This window comes from Eubalaena glacialis, chromosome 12 (genome assembly GCF_028564815.1).
Source record: "Eubalaena glacialis isolate mEubGla1 chromosome 12, mEubGla1.1.hap2.+ XY, whole genome shotgun sequence".
Classification (NCBI taxonomy): domain Eukaryota; kingdom Metazoa; phylum Chordata; class Mammalia; order Artiodactyla; family Balaenidae; genus Eubalaena; species Eubalaena glacialis.
In genome coordinates, this window is record NC_083727.1 from 76678376 (window position 1) to 76700992 (window position 22617).

The window sequence follows — 22617 nt, forward strand, 5'->3', positions numbered from 1 at the left end:
AGTACTAGTTCATATGAAGTGACCATTAGCTCAGGCTTTCAACCTGCTTTTGCAGGTAACGGCCAGAGGGCGGCAGCCTTTCTACGTTCCCCACGCTGGTACTAGGGAAACAGACCTACCAGCCAGTGGTGTTCTTCGGTTATAAATTAGAGTGCAATGTGCCCGGATAAACCCACAGATGCTGATGTCTCCTCACATTTGTTTGTTTTTTAAATTTAATTTATATTTTTTACTGGAGTAACATTCCATTGTATACATGGACCACTTCTTCTTGGTGCATTCCTCTGTTGATGGACATTTTTGTTGCTTCCAAGTGTTCACTAGGGTAAATATTGCTGGCGTACAGGTTTGCCAGCCTGTGACTTTTAGATTCTCATTTTCTCAGGTGATAGGCTCAGCAGATGGTATGCTTGATTCACTGGTAGCTCAATGTTTACCTTTTCAAAGCACCTCCACTGTGTTTACATTAATGGTTCTTACCACGTCCCCCTTAGAACTGAGGGTACACATTTCTCCACAATCCCTTCAGCATGTATTGTTTGCAGCATTTTTGCTAATGGTCATTCTGACTGCTGGGAACTGATAGGTATTTGTAATTTCGTTTTGCATATCTTTAAAAATTCCTAAAATTCATCATTTTCCCACGCCTTTTTCTTTTCTCTTAAAAGAAAAAACCGTGAGTACAATATACCTCTTGAAATTGTCTTCTTGGAAGGTTGCCCTCTTTTGAATTTTTTGGTCGATTTTGGACCCCAGAAATCTTTTGGAGGGCAGGTGTCATTTACAGAACTGCAAGTTGGTGAATATTTAGTGACCTTTTGCCATGGGTTTAAAGCTGCTGTTGTGGGAAATGGCCACAAGGAGGCAGCATTTCTCCATTCCCAAATCTGGGTGCTAGGGCAGCAGAGCCGTTCTGGAAGTCGTTTACCCAGGTTGTAAATTTGAATGGAATGTGCCAGGAAAACCCCCCATAAGTTTAGGTCTCATTACTTCTAGTTCGTTGTTTTAATTTTTTAAATTGGGGTAATGGTTCGAATGTTGTTTGTCCAAGGTGTACACACTCTGGTTCATTTACACATTATATACATCTATTTATGTAGAGATCCTCTTCCCATGTAAATTATTACAGAGTGTTCCGTAAACCTCCCTTGCTATATGGTCGGCCTTTTTGATATATGTATATAATAGGTATTTGTATACATATGGTAAGGCTAATCTTCATTTATCCATTCCCCCCACCTTTCCTTTTAGATAAGCATAGTTTTTTTTCTAAGTCAGTGAGTGCCTTTCTCTGTGGAAATATGTTCATTTGTGTCAGTTATTAGATAACGCCTATAAGTGTTATCATAAGATATAGGACTTTGCTTTCCGACTTACCTCATGTTCTGTGATTATCTCCAAGATCATCTATGGTGCCTCAAAGAGCAGTGTTTCATTGTTTTCCATGGCTAGTATTCATTGTGTACATGGACCATTTCTTCTTTATCCCTTCATCTGTTGATGGACATTTTGGTTGCTTCACTGTCTTGTCTATTGTGACTAAGGCTGCAGTGCAGCTTTTGCAGCCCGGGTCTTCTCGATTCTGGTCTTCTCAGGTGAGAGGCCCGTTGGTGCGCCTGCTGGATTGAACGGTACCTCAATTTTTCCTTTTAAGCGCAGCTCCTTTCTGTTCTCATTATTGGCTGTCAACCACTTTACATCTCACCAGCAGCTAGAGGGTACACAGTTCTCTAAAACCTCTTCAGCATTGATTGTTTGTAGACTTTTTGCTGATGGTCAGTCGACTGGTGTGAGTTGAAAACTCTCTGTAGATTCGGTTGCATGAGTCTAATACTTCCTGAGGTTGAGCTTTTATCCAGTTTCCTTTTTTAAAAAAGAGAGTGAGTAAAACTTACCTCTTCATACTATCTTCTTGAAAAATTTGCCTGTTTTGAATTTTTTTTATCCATTCCCTACCTCAGCACAATTTTGAGGGCAGGTGTCCTTTACAGCCCTGAGTCCTTGTGAATGTTAAGTGACCATTAGCTGTGGGTTAAAAGCTGCTCTTGCGGGAATCGGCCACAAGGCGGCAGCATTTCTCCTTTACCAAATCTGGTTACTAGGGCAACAGAGCCTTACTGGAAGTGGTGTTCTAGGTTGTAAATTAGAATGGAATGTGCCAGGAAAAAGCCCTTTAAGTTTATGTCTCATTACTTCTTGTTCGTATTTTTAACTTAATTTTTATTTTTTATCACAGCAAACTTGATTACAATGTTTTGTTTGTTCTAGGTGTGCAAGATGTGGTTCTTTCACACATATACGTATATCTATTCTTCTTCAGATCCTTTTCCCATGTAGGTTATGACACAATGTTGAGTAGTCTTCTCTTGGTATTCCGTAGGTCTTTGCTGATTATATATTTCACATGTGTTTGTATCTCTCTGTTAACCTCAATATGGTAATGTATCCTAATCCTCACACCTTTCCATTTGGTGAACCGTAAGTTTTTGTACTGAATCTGTGATTGCCTTTCTCTCTGGAAATATCTTCGTTTGTTTCAATTGTTAGGTAACACCTGTACGTGATATGATAGGATATGTGTCTTTGGCTTTCTCACTTACTACAAGTTGCGTGATTACTTCTAGACTCACCTACGGTGCTGCAAATGGCATTGTTTCATTTTTTCGCTAGCTCATATTCCATGTGTACGTGTAGCAGTTCTTCTTTGTCCACCCATCTGTCGGTGGACTTTTTGGTTACTTCCATATCTTGGCTATTGTGATACTATGCAATGCAGATTTGCCTGCCTGTGTCTTTCCAATTCTGTCTTCTTAGGTTATAGGTCCAGGAATGGGTCTGCTGGATCATATGGTAGCTCAATGTTTACCTTTTAAAGGCACCTCCATTCTGTTCTCTTTAGTGGCTCTTTCCAGGTTACGTCCCACATAAAGTTGAGGGTATGCATTTCTCCACAGCCCCTTCAGCATTTATTCTTTGTAGTTTTTTGCTGATGGTTATTCTGACTGGTGTGAGCTGATACCTCTCTGTGGTTGAATTCGCATGTGTCTCATAATGCGTTGAAATTGAGCTTTAAGACATGTCCTTTTTATTTTTCCAGCTGTGATTAGAGCTTAGTTCTTCAAAGTGTTTACTTAAAGTATGTGTCACCTTTTGAAATATGTTGGCCATTACCTCCCTCAAGACCTTTTGAGGGCAGGTTTCTTTTACAGCCCTGCAGTACTAGTTCATATGAAGTGACCATTAGCTCAGGCTTTCAACCTGCTTTTGCAGGTAACGGCCAGAGGGCGGCAGCCTTTCTACGTTCCCCACGCTGGTACTAGGGAAACAGACCTACCAGCCAGTGGTGTTCTTCGGTTATAAATTAGAGTGCAATGTGCCCGGATAAACCCACAGATGCTGATGTCTCCTCACATTTGTTTGTTTTTTAAATTTAATTTATATTTTTTACTGGAGTAACATTCCATTGTATACATGGACCACTTCTTCTTGGTGCATTCCTCTGTTGATGGACATTTTTGTTGCTTCCAAGTGTTCACTAGGGTAAATATTGCTGGCGTACAGGTTTGCCAGCCTGTGACTTTTAGATTCTCATTTTCTCAGGTGATAGGCTCAGCAGATGGTATGCTTGATTCACTGGTAGCTCAATGTTTACCTTTTCAAAGCACCTCCACTGTGTTTACATTAATGGTTCTTACCACGTCCCCCTTAGAACTGAGGGTACACATTTCTCCACAATCCCTTCAGCATGTATTGTTTGCAGCATTTTTGCTAATGGTCATTCTGACTGCTGGGAACTGATAGGTATTTGTAATTTCGTTTTGCATATCTTTAAAAATTCCTAAAATTCATCATTTTCCCACGCCTTTTTCTTTTCTCTTAAAAGAAAAAACCGTGAGTACAATATACCTCTTGAAATTGTCTTCTTGGAAGGTTGCCCTCTTTTGAATTTTTTGGTCGATTTTGGACCCCAGAAATCTTTTGGAGGGCAGGTGTCATTTACAGAACTGCAAGTTGGTGAATATTTAGTGACCTTTTGCCGTGGGTTTAAAGCTGCTGTTGTGGGAAATGGCCACAAGGAGGCAGCATTTCTCCATTCCCAAATCTGGGTGCTAGGGCAGCAGAGCCGTTCTGGAAGTCGTTTACCCAGGTTGTAAATTTGAATGGAATGTGCCAGGAAAACCCCCCATAAGTTTAGGTCTCATTACTTCTAGTTCGTTGTTTTAATTTTTTAAATTGGGGTAATGGTTCGAATGTTGTTTGTCCAAGGTGTACACACTCTGGTTCATTTACACATTATATACATCTATTTATGTAGAGATCCTCTTCCCATGTAAATTATTACAGAGTGTTCCGTAAACCTCCCTTGCTATATGGTCGGTCTTTTTGATATATGTATATAATATGTATTTGTATACATATGGTAAGGCTAATCTTCATTTATCCATTCCCCCCACCTTTCCTTTTAGATAAGCATAGTTTTTTTTCTAAGTCAGTGAGTGCCTTTCTCTGTGGAAATATGTTCATTTGTGTCAGTTATTAGATAACGCCTATAAGTGTTATCATAAGATATAGGACTTTGCTTTCCGACTTACCTCATGTTCTGTGATTATCTCCAAGATCATCTATGGTGCCTCAAAGAGCAGTGTTTCATTGTTTTCCATGGCTAGTATTCATTGTGTACATGGACCATTTCTTCTTTATCCCTTCATCTGTTGATGGACATTTTGGTTGCTTCACTGTCTTGTCTATTGTGACTAAGGCTGCAGTGCAGCTTTTGCAGCCCGAGTCTTCTCGATTCTGGTCTTCTCAGGTGAGAGGCCCGTTGGTGCGCCTGCTGGATTGAACGGTACCTCAATTTTTCCTTTTAAGCGCAGCTCCTTTCTGTTCTCATTATTGGCTGTCAACCACTTTACATCTCACCAGCAGCTAGAGGGTACACAGTTCTCTAAAACCTCTTCAGCATTGATTGTTTGTAGACTTTTTGCTGATGGTCAGTCGACTGGTGTGAGTTGAAAACTCTCTGTAGATTCGGTTGCATGAGTCTAATACTTCCTGAGGTTGAGCTTTTATCCAGTTTCCTTTTTTAAAAAAGAGAGTGAGTAAAACTTACCTCTTCATACTATCTTCTTGAAAAATTTGCCTGTTTTGAATTTTTTTTATCCATTCCCTACCTCAGCACAATTTTGAGGGCAGGTGTCCTTTACAGCCCTGAGTCCTTGTGAATGTTAAGTGACCATTAGCTGTGGGTTAAAAGCTGCTCTTGCGGGAATCGGCCACAAGGCGGCAGCATTTCTCCTTTACCAAATCTGGTTACTAGGGCAACAGAGCCTTACTGGAAGTGGTGTTCTAGGTTGTAAATTAGAATGGAATGTGCCAGGAAAAAGCCCTTTAAGTTTATGTCTCATTACTTCTTGTTCGTATTTTTAACTTAATTTTTATTTTTTATCACAGCAAACTTGATTACAATGTTTTGTTTGTTCTAGGTGTGCAAGATGTGGTTCTTTCACACATATACGTATATCTATTCTTCTTCAGATCCTTTTCCCATGTAGGTTATGACACAATGTTGAGTAGTCTTCTCTTGGTATTCCGTAGGTCTTTGCTGATTATATATTTCACATGTGTTTGTATCTCTCTGTTAACCTCAATATGGTAATGTATCCTAATCCTCACACCTTTCCATTTGGTGAACCATAAGTTTTTGTACTGAATCTGTGATTGCCTTTCTCTCTGGAAATATCTTCGTTTGTTTCAATTGTTAGGTAACACCTGTACGTGATATGATAGGATATGTGTCTTTGGCTTTCTCACTTACTACAAGTTGCGTGATTACTTCTAGACTCACCTACGGTGCTGCAAATGGCATTGTTTCATTTTTTCGCTAGCTCATATTCCATGTGTACGTGTAGCAGTTCTTCTTTGTCCACCCATCTGTCGGTGGACTTTTTGGTTACTTCCATATCTTGGCTATTGTGATACTATGCAATGCAGATTTGCCTGCCTGTGTCTTTCCAATTCTGTCTTCTTAGGTTATAGGTCCAGGAATGGGTCTGCTGGATCATATGGTAGCTCAATGTTTACCTTTTAAAGGCACCTCCATTCTGTTCTCTTTAGTGGCTCTTTCCAGGTTACGTCCCACATAAAGTTGAGGGTATGCATTTCTCCACAGCCCCTTCAGCATTTATTCTTTGTAGTTTTTTGCTGATGGTTATTCTGACTGGTGTGAGCTGATACCTCTCTGTGGTTGAATTCGCATGTGTCTCATAATGCGTTGAAATTGAGCTTTAAGACATGTCCTTTTTATTTTTCCAGCTGTGATTAGAGCTTAGTTCTTCAAAGTGTTTACTTAAAGTATGTGTCACCTTTTGAAATATGTTGGCCATTACCTCCCTCAAGACCTTTTGAGGGCAGGTTTCTTTTACAGCCCTGCAGTACTAGTTCATATGAAGTGACCATTAGCTCAGGCTTTCAACCTGCTTTTGCAGGTAACGGCCAGAGGGCGGCAGCCTTTCTACGTTCCCCACGCTGGTACTAGGGAAACAGACCTACCAGCCAGTGGTGTTCTTCGGTTATAAATTAGAGTGCAATGTGCCCGGATAAACCCACAGATGCTGATGTCTCCTCACATTTGTTTGTTTTTTAAATTTAATTTATATTTTTTACTGGAGTAACATTCCATTGTATACATGGACCACTTCTTCTTGGTGCATTCCTCTGTTGATGGACATTTTTGTTGCTTCCAAGTGTTCACTAGGGTAAATATTGCTGGCGTACAGGTTTGCCAGCCTGTGACTTTTAGATTCTCATTTTCTCAGGTGATAGGCTCAGCAGATGGTATGCTTGATTCACTGGTAGCTCAATGTTTACCTTTTCAAAGCACCTCCACTGTGTTTACATTAATGGTTCTTACCACGTCCCCCTTAGAACTGAGGGTACACATTTCTCCACAATCCCTTCAGCATGTATTGTTTGCAGCATTTTTGCTAATGGTCATTCTGACTGCTGGGAACTGATAGGTATTTGTAATTTCGTTTTGCATATCTTTAAAAATTCCTAAAATTCATCATTTTCCCACGCCTTTTTCTTTTCTCTTAAAAGAAAAAACCGTGAGTACAATATACCTCTTGAAATTGTCTTCTTGGAAGGTTGCCCTCTTTTGAATTTTTTGGTCGATTTTGGACCCCAGAAATCTTTTGGAGGGCAGGTGTCATTTACAGAACTGCAAGTTGGTGAATATTTAGTGACCTTTTGCCGTGGGTTTAAAGCTGCTGTTGTGGGAAATGGCCACAAGGAGGCAGCATTTCTCCATTCCCAAATCTGGGTGCTAGGGCAGCAGAGCCGTTCTGGAAGTCGTTTACCCAGGTTGTAAATTTGAATGGAATGTGCCAGGAAAACCCCCCATAAGTTTAGGTCTCATTACTTCTAGTTCGTTGTTTTAATTTTTTAAATTGGGGTAATGGTTCGAATGTTGTTTGTCCAAGGTGTACACACTCTGGTTCATTTACACATTATATACATCTATTTATGTAGAGATCCTCTTCCCATGTAAATTATTACAGAGTGTTCCGTAAACCTCCCTTGCTATATGGTCGGTCTTTTTGATATATGTATATAATATGTATTTGTATACATATGGTAAGGCTAATCTTCATTTATCCATTCCCCCCACCTTTCCTTTTAGATAAGCATAGTTTTTTTTCTAAGTCAGTGAGTGCCTTTCTCTGTGGAAATATGTTCATTTGTGTCAGTTATTAGATAACGCCTATAAGTGTTATCATAAGATATAGGACTTTGCTTTCCGACTTACCTCATGTTCTGTGATTATCTCCAAGATCATCTATGGTGCCTCAAAGAGCAGTGTTTCATTGTTTTCCATGGCTAGTATTCATTGTGTACATGGACCATTTCTTCTTTATCCCTTCATCTGTTGATGGACATTTTGGTTGCTTCACTGTCTTGTCTATTGTGACTAAGGCTGCAGTGCAGCTTTTGCAGCCCGAGTCTTCTCGATTCTGGTCTTCTCAGGTGAGAGGCCCGTTGGTGCGCCTGCTGGATTGAACGGTACCTCAATTTTTCCTTTTAAGCGCAGCTCCTTTCTGTTCTCATTATTGGCTGTCAACCACTTTACATCTCACCAGCAGCTAGAGGGTACACAGTTCTCTAAAACCTCTTCAGCATTGATTGTTTGTAGACTTTTTGCTGATGGTCAGTCGACTGGTGTGAGTTGAAAACTCTCTGTAGATTCGGTTGCATGAGTCTAATACTTCCTGAGGTTGAGCTTTTATCCAGTTTCCTTTTTTAAAAAAGAGAGTGAGTAAAACTTACCTCTTCATACTATCTTCTTGAAAAATTTGCCTGTTTTGAATTTTTTTTATCCATTCCCTACCTCAGCACAATTTTGAGGGCAGGTGTCCTTTACAGCCCTGAGTCCTTGTGAATGTTAAGTGACCATTAGCTGTGGGTTAAAAGCTGCTCTTGCGGGAATCGGCCACAAGGCGGCAGCATTTCTCCTTTACCAAATCTGGTTACTAGGGCAACAGAGCCTTACTGGAAGTGGTGTTCTAGGTTGTAAATTAGAATGGAATGTGCCAGGAAAAAGCCCTTTAAGTTTATGTCTCATTACTTCTTGTTCGTATTTTTAACTTAATTTTTATTTTTTATCACAGCAAACTTGATTACAATGTTTTGTTTGTTCTAGGTGTGCAAGATGTGGTTCTTTCACACATATACGTATATCTATTCTTCTTCAGATCCTTTTCCCATGTAGGTTATGACACAATGTTGAGTAGTCTTCTCTTGGTATTCCGTAGGTCTTTGCTGATTATATATTTCACATGTGTTTGTATCTCTCTGTTAACCTCAATATGGTAATGTATCCTAATCCTCACACCTTTCCATTTGGTGAACCATAAGTTTTTGTACTGAATCTGTGATTGCCTTTCTCTCTGGAAATATCTTCGTTTGTTTCAATTGTTAGGTAACACCTGTACGTGATATGATAGGATATGTGTCTTTGGCTTTCTCACTTACTACAAGTTGCGTGATTACTTCTAGACTCACCTACGGTGCTGCAAATGGCATTGTTTCATTTTTTCGCTAGCTCATATTCCATGTGTACGTGTAGCAGTTCTTCTTTGTCCACCCATCTGTAGGTGGACTTTTTGGTTACTTCCATATCTTGGCTATTGTGATACTATGCAATGCAGATTTGCCTGCCTGTGTCTTTCCAATTCTGTCTTCTTAGGTTATAGGTCCAGGAATGGGTCTGCTGGATCATATGGTAGCTCAATGTTTACCTTTTAAAGGCACCTCCATTCTGTTCTCTTTAGTGGCTCTTTCCAGGTTACGTCCCACATAAAGTTGAGGGTATGCATTTCTCCACAGCCCCTTCAGCATTTATTCTTTGTAGTTTTTTGCTGATGGTTATTCTGACTGGTGTGAGCTGATACCTCTCTGTGGTTGAATTCGCATGTGTCTCATAATGCGTTGAAATTGAGCTTTAAGACATGTCCTTTTTATTTTTCCAGCTGTGATTAGAGCTTAGTTCTTCAAAGTGTTTACTTAAAGTATGTGTCACCTTTTGAAATATGTTGGCCATTACCTCCCTCAAGACCTTTTGAGGGCAGGTTTCTTTTACAGCCCTGCAGTACTAGTTCATATGAAGTGACCATTAGCTCAGGCTTTCAACCTGCTTTTGCAGGTAACGGCCAGAGGGCGGCAGCCTTTCTACGTTCCCCACGCTGGTACTAGGGAAACAGACCTACCAGCCAGTGGTGTTCTTCGGTTATAAATTAGAGTGCAATGTGCCCGGATAAACCCACAGATGCTGATGTCTCCTCACATTTGTTTGTTTTTTAAATTTAATTTATATTTTTTACTGGAGTAACATTCCATTGTATACATGGACCACTTCTTCTTGGTGCATTCCTCTGTTGATGGACATTTTTGTTGCTTCCAAGTGTTCACTAGGGTAAATATTGCTGGCGTACAGGTTTGCCAGCCTGTGACTTTTAGATTCTCATTTTCTCAGGTGATAGGCTCAGCAGATGGTATGCTTGATTCACTGGTAGCTCAATGTTTACCTTTTCAAAGCACCTCCACTGTGTTTACATTAATGGTTCTTACCACGTCCCCCTTAGAACTGAGGGTACACATTTCTCCACAATCCCTTCAGCATGTATTGTTTGCAGCATTTTTGCTAATGGTCATTCTGACTGCTGGGAACTGATAGGTATTTGTAATTTCGTTTTGCATATCTTTAAAAATTCCTAAAATTCATCATTTTCCCACGCCTTTTTCTTTTCTCTTAAAAGAAAAAACCGTGAGTACAATATACCTCTTGAAATTGTCTTCTTGGAAGGTTGCCCTCTTTTGAATTTTTTGGTCGATTTTGGACCCCAGAAATCTTTTGGAGGGCAGGTGTCATTTACAGAACTGCAAGTTGGTGAATATTTAGTGACCTTTTGCCGTGGGTTTAAAGCTGCTGTTGTGGGAAATGGCCACAAGGAGGCAGCATTTCTCCATTCCCAAATCTGGGTGCTAGGGCAGCAGAGCCGTTCTGGAAGTCGTTTACCCAGGTTGTAAATTTGAATGGAATGTGCCAGGAAAACCCCCCATAAGTTTAGGTCTCATTACTTCTAGTTCGTTGTTTTAATTTTTTAAATTGGGGTAATGGTTCGAATGTTGTTTGTCCAAGGTGTACACACTCTGGTTCATTTACACATTATATACATCTATTTATGTAGAGATCCTCTTCCCATGTAAATTATTACAGAGTGTTCCGTAAACCTCCCTTGCTATATGGCCGGTCTTTTTGATATATGTATATAATATGTATTTGTATACATATGGTAAGGCTAATCTTCATTTATCCATTCCCCCCACCTTTCCTTTTAGATAAGCATAGTTTTTTTTCTAAGTCAGTGAGTGCCTTTCTCTGTGGAAATATGTTCATTTGTGTCAGTTATTAGATAACGCCTATAAGTGTTATCATAAGATATAGGACTTTGCTTTCCGACTTACCTCATGTTCTGTGATTATCTCCAAGATCATCTATGGTGCCTCAAAGAGCAGTGTTTCATTGTTTTCCATGGCTAGTATTCATTGTGTACATGGACCATTTCTTCTTTATCCCTTCATCTGTTGATGGACATTTTGGTTGCTTCACTGTCTTGTCTATTGTGACTAAGGCTGCAGTGCAGCTTTTGCAGCCCGAGTCTTCTCGATTCTGGTCTTCTCAGGTGAGAGGCCCGTTGGTGCGCCTGCTGGATTGAACGGTACCTCAATTTTTCCTTTTAAGCGCAGCTCCTTTCTGTTCTCATTATTGGCTGTCAACCACTTTACATCTCACCAGCAGCTAGAGGGTACACAGTTCTCTAAAACCTCTTCAGCATTGATTGTTTGTAGACTTTTTGCTGATGGTCAGTCGACTGGTGTGAGTTGAAAACTCTCTGTAGATTCGGTTGCATGAGTCTAATACTTCCTGAGGTTGAGCTTTTATCCAGTTTCCTTTTTTAAAAAAGAGAGTGAGTAAAACTTACCTCTTCATACTATCTTCTTGAAAAATTTGCCTGTTTTGAATTTTTTTTATCCATTCCCTACCTCAGCACAATTTTGAGGGCAGGTGTCCTTTACAGCCCTGAGTCCTTGTGAATGTTAAGTGACCATTAGCTGTGGGTTAAAAGCTGCTCTTGCGGGAATCGGCCACAAGGCGGCAGCATTTCTCCTTTACCAAATCTGGTTACTAGGGCAACAGAGCCTTACTGGAAGTGGTGTTCTAGGTTGTAAATTAGAATGGAATGTGCCAGGAAAAAGCCCTTTAAGTTTATGTCTCATTACTTCTTGTTCGTATTTTTAACTTAATTTTTATTTTTTATCACAGCAAACTTGATTACAATGTTTTGTTTGTTCTAGGTGTGCAAGATGTGGTTCTTTCACACATATACGTATATCTATTCTTCTTCAGATCCTTTTCCCATGTAGGTTATGACACAATGTTGAGTAGTCTTCTCTTGGTATTCCGTAGGTCTTTGCTGATTATATATTTCACATGTGTTTGTATCTCTCTGTTAACCTCAATATGGTAATGTATCCTAATCCTCACACCTTTCCATTTGGTGAACCATAAGTTTTTGTACTGAATCTGTGATTGCCTTTCTCTCTGGAAATATCTTCGTTTGTTTCAATTGTTAGGTAACACCTGTACGTGATATGATAGGATATGTGTCTTTGGCTTTCTCACTTACTACAAGTTGCGTGATTACTTCTAGACTCACCTACGGTGCTGCAAATGGCATTGTTTCATTTTTTCGCTAGCTCATATTCCATGTGTACGTGTAGCAGTTCTTCTTTGTCCACCCATCTGTCGGTGGACTTTTTGGTTACTTCCATATCTTGGCTATTGTGATACTATGCAATGCAGATTTGCCTGCCTGTGTCTTTCCAATTCTGTCTTCTTAGGTTATAGGTCCAGGAATGGGTCTGCTGGATCATATGGTAGCTCAATGTTTACCTTTTAAAGGCACCTCCATTCTGTTCTCTTTAGTGGCTCTTTCCAGGTTACGTCCCACATAAAGTTGAGGGTATGCATTTCTCCACAGCCCCTTCAGCATTTATTCTTTGTAGTTTTTTGCTGATGGTTATTCTGACTGGTGTGAGCTGATACCTCTCTGTGGTTGAATTCGCATGTGTCTCATAATGCGTTGAAATTGAGCTTTAAGACATGTCCTTTTTATTTTTCCAGCTGTGATTAGAGCTTAGTTCTTCAAAGTGTTTACTTAAAGTATGTGTCACCTTTTGAAATATGTTGGCCATTACCTCCCTCAAGACATTTTGAGGGCAGGTTTCTTTTACAGCCCTGCAGTACTAGTTCATATGAAGTGACCATTAGCTCAGGCTTTCAACCTGCTTTTGCAGGTAACAGCCAGAGGGCGGCAGCCTTTCTACGTTCCCCACGCTGGTACTAGGGAAACAGACCTACCAGCCAGTGGTGTTCTTCGGTTATAAATTAGAGTGCAATGTGCCCGGATAAACCCACAGATGCTGATGTCTCCTCACATTTGTTTGTTTTTTAAATTTAATTTATATTTTTTACTGGAGTAACATTCCATTGTATACATGGACCACTTCTTCTTGGTGCATTCCTCTGTTGATGGACATTTTTGTTGCTTCCAAGTGTTCACTAGGGTAAATATTGCTGGCGTACAGGTTTGCCAGCCTGTGACTTTTAGATTCTCATTTTCTCAGGTGATAGGCTCAGCAGATGGTATGCTTGATTCACTGGTAGCTCAATGTTTACCTTTTCAAAGCACCTCCACTGTGTTTACATTAATGGTTCTTACCACGTCCCCCTTAGAACTGAGGGTACACATTTCTCCACAATCCCTTCAGCATGTATTGTTTGCAGCATTTTTGCTAATGGTCATTCTGACTGCTGGGAACTGATAGGTATTTGTAATTTCGTTTTGCATATCTTTAAAAATTCCTAAAATTCATCATTTTCCCACGCCTTTTTCTTTTCTCTTAAAAGAAAAAACCGTGAGTACAATATACCTCTTGAAATTGTCTTCTTGGAAGGTTGCCCTCTTTTGAATTTTTTGGTCGATTTTGGACCCCAGAAATCTTTTGGAGGGCAGGTGTCATTTACAGAACTGCAAGTTGGTGAATATTTAGTGACCTTTTGCCGTGGGTTTAAAGCTGCTGTTGTGGGAAATGGCCACAAGGAGGCAGCATTTCTCCATTCCCAAATCTGGGTGCTAGGGCAGCAGAGCCGTTCTGGAAGTCGTTTACCCAGGTTGTAAATTTGAATGGAATGTGCCAGGAAAACCCCCCATAAGTTTAGGTCTCATTACTTCTAGTTCGTTGTTTTAATTTTTTAAATTGGGGTAATGGTTCGAATGTTGTTTGTCCAAGGTGTACACACTCTGGTTCATTTACACATTATATACATCTATTTATGTAGAGATCCTCTTCCCATGTAAATTATTACAGAGTGTTCCGTAAACCTCCCTTGCTATATGGTCGGTCTTTTTGATATATGTATATAATAGGTATTTGTATACATATGGTAAGGCTAATCTTCATTTATCCATTCCCCCCACCTTTCCTTTTAGATAAGCATAGTTTTTTTTCTAAGTCAGTGAGTGCCTTTCTCTGTGGAAATATGTTCATTTGTGTCAGTTATTAGATAACGCCTATAAGTGTTATCATAAGATATAGGACTTTGCTTTCCGACTTACCTCATGTTCTGTGATTATCTCCAAGATCATCTATGGTGCCTCAAAGAGCAGTGTTTCATTGTTTTCCATGGCTAGTATTCATTGTGTACATGGACCATTTCTTCTTTATCCCTTCATCTGTTGATGGACATTTTGGTTGCTTCACTGTCTTGTCTATTGTGACTAAGGCTGCAGTGCAGCTTTTGCAGCCCGGGTCTTCTCGATTCTGGTCTTCTCAGGTGAGAGGCCCGTTGGTGCGCCTGCTGGATTGAACGGTACCTCAATTTTTCCTTTTAAGCGCAGCTCCTTTCTGTTCTCATTATTGGCTGTCAACCACTTTACATCTCACCAGCAGCTAGAGGGTACACAGTTCTCTAAAACCTCTTCAGCATTGATTGTTTGTAGACTTTTTGCTGATGGTCAGTCGACTGGTGTGAGTTGAAAACTCTCTGTAGATTCGGTTGCATGAGTCTAATACTTCCTGAGGTTGAGCTTTTATCCAGTTTCCTTTTTTAAAAAAGAGAGTGAGTAAAACTTACCTCTTCATACTATCTTCTTGAAAAATTTGCCTGTTTTGAATTTTTTTTATCCATTCCCTACCTCAGCACAATTTTGAGGGCAGGTGTCCTTTACAGCCCTGAGTCCTTGTGAATGTTAAGTGACCATTAGCTGTGGGTTAAAAGCTGCTCTTGCGGGAATCGGCCACAAGGCGGCAGCATTTCTCCTTTACCAAATCTGGTTACTAGGGCAACAGAGCCTTACTGGAAGTGGTGTTCTAGGTTGTAAATTAGAATGGAATGTGCCAGGAAAAAGCCCTTTAAGTTTATGTCTCATTACTTCTTGTTCGTATTTTTAACTTAATTTTTATTTTTTATCACAGCAAACTTGATTACAATGTTTTGTTTGTTCTAGGTGTGCAAGATGTGGTTCTTTCACACATATACGTATATCTATTCTTCTTCAGATCCTTTTCCCATGTAGGTTATGACACAATGTTGAGTAGTCTTCTCTTGGTATTCCGTAGGTCTTTGCTGATTATATATTTCACATGTGTTTGTATCTCTCTGTTAACCTCAATATGGTAATGTATCCTAATCCTCACACCTTTCCATTTGGTGAACCATAAGTTTTTGTACTGAATCTGTGATTGCCTTTCTCTCTGGAAATATCTTCGTTTGTTTCAATTGTTAGGTAACACCTGTACGTGATATGATAGGATATGTGTCTTTGGCTTTCTCACTTACTACAAGTTGCGTGATTACTTCTAGACTCACCTACGGTGCTGCAAATGGCATTGTTTCATTTTTTCGCTAGCTCATATTCCATGTGTACGTGTAGCAGTTCTTCTTTGTCCACCCATCTGTCGGTGGACTTTTTGGTTACTTCCATATCTTGGCTATTGTGATACTATGCAATGCAGATTTGCCTGCCTGTGTCTTTCCAATTCTGTCTTCTTAGGTTATAGGTCCAGGAATGGGTCTGCTGGATCATATGGTAGCTCAATGTTTACCTTTTAAAGGCACCTCCATTCTGTTCTCTTTAGTGGCTCTTTCCAGGTTACGTCCCACATAAAGTTGAGGGTATGCATTTCTCCACAGCCCCTTCAGCATTTATTCTTTGTAGTTTTTTGCTGATGGTTATTCTGACTGGTGTGAGCTGATACCTCTCTGTGGTTGAATTCGCATGTGTCTCATAATGCGTTGAAATTGAGCTTTAAGACATGTCCTTTTTATTTTTCCAGCTGTGATTAGAGCTTAGTTCTTCAAAGTGTTTACTTAAAGTATGTGTCACCTTTTGAAATATGTTGGCCATTACCTCCCTCAAGACATTTTGAGGGCAGGTTTCTTTTACAGCCCTGCAGTACTAGTTCATATGAAGTGACCATTAGCTCAGGCTTTCAACCTGCTTTTGCAGGTAACAGCCAGAGGGCGGCAGCCTTTCTACGTTCCCCACGCTGGTACTAGGGAAACAGACCTACCAGCCAGTGGTGTTCTTCGGTTATAAATTAGAGTGCAATGTGCCCGGATAAACCCACAGATGCTGATGTCTCCTCACATTTGTTTGCTTTTTAAATTTAATTTATATTTTTTACTGGAGTAACATTCCATTGTATACATGGACCACTTCTTCTTGGTGCATTCCTCTGTTGATGGACATTTTTGTTGCTTCCAAGTGTTCACTAGGGTAAATATTGCTGGCGTACAGGTTTGCCAGCCTGTGACTTTTAGATTCTCATTTTCTCAGGTGATAGGCTCAGCAGATGGTATGCTTGATTCACTGGTAGCTCAATGTTTACCTTTTCAAAGCACCTCCACTGTGTTTACATTAATGGTTCTTACCACGTCCCCCTTAGAACTGAGGGTACACATTTCTCCACAATCCCTTCAGCATGTATTGTTTGCAGCATTTTTGCTAATGGTCATTCTGACTGCTGGGAACTGATAGGTATTTGTAATTTCGTTTTGCATATCTTTAAAAATTCCTAAAATTCATCATTTTCCCACGCCTTTTTCTTTTCTCTTAAAAGAAAAAACCGTGAGTACAATATACCTCTTGAAATTGTCTTCTTGGAAGGTTGCCCTCTTTTGAATTTTTTGGTCGATTTTGGACCCCAGAAATCTTTTGGAGGGCAGGTGTCATTTACAGAACTGCAAGTTGGTGAATATTTAGTGACCTTTTGCCGTGGGTTTAAAGCTGCTGTTGTGGGAAATGGCCACAAGGAGGCAGCATTTCTCCATTCCCAAATCTGGGTGCTAGGGCAGCAGAGCCGTTCTGGAAGTCGTTTACCCAGGTTGTAAATTTGAATGGAATGTGCCAGGAAAACCCCCCATAAGTTTAGGTCTCATTACTTCTAGTTCGTTGTTTTAATTTTTTAAATTGGGGTAATGGTTCGAATGTTGTTTGTCCAAGGTGTACACACTCTGGTTCATTTACACATTATATACATCTATTTATGTAGAGATCCTCTTCCCATGTAAATTATTACAGAGTGTTCCGTAAACCTCCCTTGCTATATGGTCGGTCTTTTTGATATATGTATATAATAGGTATTTGTATACATATGGTAAGGCTAATCTTCATTTATCCATTCCCCCCACCTTTCCTTTTAGATAAGCATAGTTTTTTTTCTAAGTCAGTGAGTGCCTTTCTCTGTGGAAATATGTTCATTTGTGTCAGTTATTAGATAACGCCTATAAGTGTTATCATAAGATATAGGACTTTGCTTTCCGACTTACCTCATGTTCTGTGATTATCTCCAAGATCATCTATGGTGCCTCAAAGAGCAGTGTTTCATTGTTTTCCATGGCTAGTATTCATTGTGTACATGGACCATTTCTTCTTTATCCCTTCATCTGTTGATGGACATTTTGGTTGCTTCACTGTCTTGTCTATTGTGACTAAGGCTGCAGTGCAGCTTTTGCAGCCTGGGTCTTCTCGATTCTGGTCTTCTCAGGTGAGAGGCCCGTTGGTGCGCCTGCTGGATTGAACGGTACCTCAATTTTTCCTTTTAAGCGCAGCTCCTTTCTGTTCTCATTATTGGCTGTCAACCACTTTACATCTCACCAGCAGCTAGAGGGTACACAGTTCTCTAAAACCTCTTCAGCATTGATTGTTTGTAGACTTTTTGCTGATGGTCAGTCGACTGGTGTGAGTTGAAAACTCTCTGTAGATTCGATTGCATGAGTCTAATACTTCCTGAGGTTGAGCTTTTATCCAGTTTCCTTTTTTAAAAAAGAGAGTGAGTAAAACTTACCTCTTCATACTATCTTCTTGAAAAATTTGCCTGTTTTGAATTTTTTTTATCCATTCCCTACCTCAGCACAATTTTGAGGGCAGGTGTCCTTTACAGCCCTGAGTCCTTGTGAATGTTAAGTGACCATTAGCTGTGGGTTAAAAGCTGCTCTTGCGGGAATCGGCCACAAGGCGGCAGCATTTCTCCTTTACCAAATCTGGTTACTAGGGCAACAGAGCCTTACTGGAAGTGGTGTTCTAGGTTGTAAATTAGAATGGAATGTGCCAGGAAAAAGCCCTTTAAGTTTATGTCTCATTACTTCTTGTTCGTATTTTTAACTTAATTTTTATTTTTTATCACAGCAAACTTGATTACAATGTTTTGTTTGTTCTAGGTGTGCAAGATGTGGTTCTTTCACACATATACGTATATCTATTCTTCTTCAGATCCTTTTCCCATGTAGGTTATGACACAATGTTGAGTAGTCTTCTCTTGGTATTCCGTAGGTCTTTGCTGATTATATATTTCACATGTGTTTGTATCTCTCTGTTAACCTCAATATGGTAATGTATCCTAATCCTCACACCTTTCCATTTGGTGAACCATAAGTTTTTGTACTGAATCTGTGATTGCCTTTCTCTCTGGAAATATCTTCGTTTGTTTCAATTGTTAGGTAACACCTGTACGTGATATGATAGGATATGTGTCTTTGGCTTTCTCACTTACTACAAGTTGCGTGATTACTTCTAGACTCACCTACGGTGCTGCAAATGGCATTGTTTCATTTTTTCGCTAGCTCATATTCCATGTGTACGTGTAGCAGTTCTTCTTTGTCCACCCATCTGTCGGTGGACTTTTTGGTTACTTCCATATCTTGGCTATTGTGATACTATGCAATGCAGATTTGCCTGCCTGTGTCTTTCCAATTCTGTCTTCTTAGGTTATAGGTCCAGGAATGGGTCTGCTGGATCATATGGTAGCTCAATGTTTACCTTTTAAAGGCACCTCCATTCTGTTCTCTTTAGTGGCTCTTTCCAGGTTACGTCCCACATAAAGTTGAGGGTATGCATTTCTCCACAGCCCCTTCAGCATTTATTCTTTGTAGTTTTTTGCTGATGGTTATTCTGACTGGTGTGAGCTGATACCTCTCTGTGGTTGAATTCGCATGTGTCTCATAATGCGTTGAAATTGAGCTTTAAGACATGTCCTTTTTATTTTTCCAGCTGTGATTAGAGCTTAGTTCTTCAAAGTGTTTACTTAAAGTATGTGTCACCTTTTGAAATATGTTGGCCATTACCTCCCTCAAGACCTTTTGAGGGCAGGTTTCTTTTACAGCCCTGCAGTACTAGTTCATATGAAGTGACCATTAGCTCAGGCTTTCAACCTGCTTTTGCAGGTAACGGCCAGAGGGCGGCAGCCTTTCTACGTTCCCCACGCTGGTACTAGGGAAACAGACCTACCAGCCAGTGGTGTTCTTCGGTTATAAATTAGAGTGCAATGTGCCCGGATAAACCCACAGATGCTGATGTCTCCTCACATTTGTTTGTTTTTTAAATTTAATTTATATTTTTTACTGGAGTAACATTCCATTGTATACATGGACCACTTCTTCTTGGTGCATTCCTCTGTTGATGGACATTTTTGTTGCTTCCAAGTGTTCACTAGGGTAAATATTGCTGGCGTACAGGTTTGCCAGCCTGTGACTTTTAGATTCTCATTTTCTCAGGTGATAGGCTCAGCAGATGGTATGCTTGATTCACTGGTAGCTCAATGTTTACCTTTTCAAAGCACCTCCACTGTGTTTACATTAATGGTTCTTACCACGTCCCCCTTAGAACTGAGGGTACACATTTCTCCACAATCCCTTCAGCATGTATTGTTTGCAGCATTTTTGCTAATGGTCATTCTGACTGCTGGGAACTGATAGGTATTTGTAATTTCGTTTTGCATATCTTTAAAAATTCCTAAAATTCATCATTTTCCCACGCCTTTTTCTTTTCTCTTAAAAGAAAAAACCGTGAGTACAATATACCTCTTGAAATTGTCTTCTTGGAAGGTTGCCCTCTTTTGAATTTTTTGGTCGATTTTGGACCCCAGAAATCTTTTGGAGGGCAGGTGTCATTTACAGAACTGCAAGTTGGTGAATATTTAGTGACCTTTTGCCGTGGGTTTAAAGCTGCTGTTGTGGGAAATGGCCACAAGGAGGCAGCATTTCTCCATTCCCAAATCTGGGTGCTAGGGCAGCAGAGCCGTTCTGGAAGTCGTTTACCCAGGTTGTAAATTTGAATGGAATGTGCCAGGAAAACCCCCCATAAGTTTAGGTCTCATTACTTCTAGTTCGTTGTTTTAATTTTTTAAATTGGGGTAATGGTTCGAATGTTGTTTGTCCAAGGTGTACACACTCTGGTTCATTTACACATTATATACATCTATTTATGTAGGGATCCTCTTCCCATGTAAATTATTACAGAGTGTTCCGTAAACCTCCCTTGCTATATGGTCGGTCTTTTTGATATATGTATATAATAGGTATTTGTATACATATGGTAAGGCTAATCTTCTTTTATCCATTCCCCCCACCTTTCCTTTTAGATAAGCATAGTTTTTTTTCTAAGTCAGTGAGTGCCTTTCTCTGTGGAAATATGTTCATTTGTGTCAGTTATTAGATAACGCCTATAAGTGTTATCATAAGATATAGGACTTTGCTTTCCGACTTACCTCATGTTCTGTGATTATCTCCAAGATCATCTATGGTGCCTCAAAGAGCAGTGTTTCATTGTTTTCCATGGCTAGTATTCATTGTGTACATGGACCATTTCTTCTTTATCCCTTCATCTGTTGATGGACATTTTGGTTGCTTCACTGTCTTGTCTATTGTGACTAAGGCTGCAGTGCAGCTTTTGCAGCCTGGGTCTTCTCGATTCTGGTCTTCTCAGGTGAGAGGCCCGTTGGTGCGCCTGCTGGATTGAACGGTACCTCAATTTTTCCTTTTAAGCGCAGCTCCTTTCTGTTCTCATTATTGGCTGTCAACCACTTTACATCTCACCAGCAGCTAGAGGGTACACAGTTCTCTAAAACCTCTTCAGCATTGATTGTTTGTAGACTTTTTGCTGATGGTCAGTCGACTGGTGTGAGTTGAAAACTCTCTGTAGATTCGGTTGCATGAGTCTAATACTTCCTGAGGTTGAGCTTTTATCCATTTTCCTTTTTTAAAAAAGAGAGTGAGTAAAACTTACCTCTTCATACTATCTTCTTGAAAAATTTGCCTGTTTTGAATTTTTTTTATCCATTCCCTACCTCAGCACAATTTTGAGGGCAGGTGTCCTTTACAGCCCTGAGTCCTTGTGAATGTTAAGTGACCATTAGCTGTGGGTTAAAAGCTGCTCTTGCGGGAATCGGCCACAAGGCGGCAGCATTTCTCCTTTACCAAATCTGGTTACTAGGGCAACAGAGCCTTACTGGAAGTGGTGTTCTAGGTTGTAAATTAGAATGGAATGTGCCAGGAAAAAGCCCTTTAAGTTTATGTCTCATTACTTCTTGTTCGTATTTTTAACTTAATTTTTATTTTTTATCACAGCAAACTTGATTACAATGTTTTGTTTGTTCTAGGTGTGCAAGATGTGGTTCTTTCACACATATACGTATATCTATTCTTCTTCAGATCCTTTTCCCATGTAGGTTATGACACAATGTTGAGTAGTCTTCTCTTGGTATTCCGTAGGTCTTTGCTGATTATATATTTCACATGTGTTTGTATCTCTCTGTTAACCTCAATATGGTAATGTATCCTAATCCTCACACCTTTCCATTTGGTGAACCATAAGTTTTTGTACTGAATCTGTGATTGCCTTTCTCTCTGGAAATATCTTCGTTTGTTTCAATTGTTAGGTAACACCTGTACGTGATATGATAGGATATGTGTCTTTGGCTTTCTCACTTACTACAAGTTGCGTGATTACTTCTAGACTCACCTACGGTGCTGCAAATGGCATTGTTTCATTTTTTCGCTAGCTCATATTCCATGTGTACGTGTAGCAGTTCTTCTTTGTCCACCCATCTGTCGGTGGACTTTTTGGTTACTTCCATATCTTGGCTATTGTGATACTATGCAATGCAGATTTGCCTGCCTGTGTCTTTCCAATTCTGTCTTCTTAGGTTATAGGTCCAGGAATGGGTCTGCTGGATCATATGGTAGCTCAATGTTTACCTTTTAAAGGCACCTCCATTCTGTTCTCTTTAGTGGCTCTTTCCAGGTTACGTCCCACATAAAGTTGAGGGTATGCATTTCTCCACAGCCCCTTCAGCATTTATTCTTTGTAGTTTTTTGCTGATGGTTATTCTGACTGGTGTGAGCTGATACCTCTCTGTGGTTGAATTCGCATGTGTCTCATAATGCGTTGAAATTGAGCTTTAAGACATGTCCTTTTTATTTTTCCAGCTGTGATTAGAGCTTAGTTCTTCAAAGTGTTTACTTAAAGTATGTGTCACCTTTTGAAATATGTTGGCCATTACCTCCCTCAAGACATTTTGAGGGCAGGTTTCTTTTACAGCCCTGCAGTACTAGTTCATATGAAGTGACCATTAGCTCAGGCTTTCAACCTGCTTTTGCAGGTAACAGCCAGAGGGCGGCAGCCTTTCTACGTTCCCCACGCTGGTACTAGGGAAACA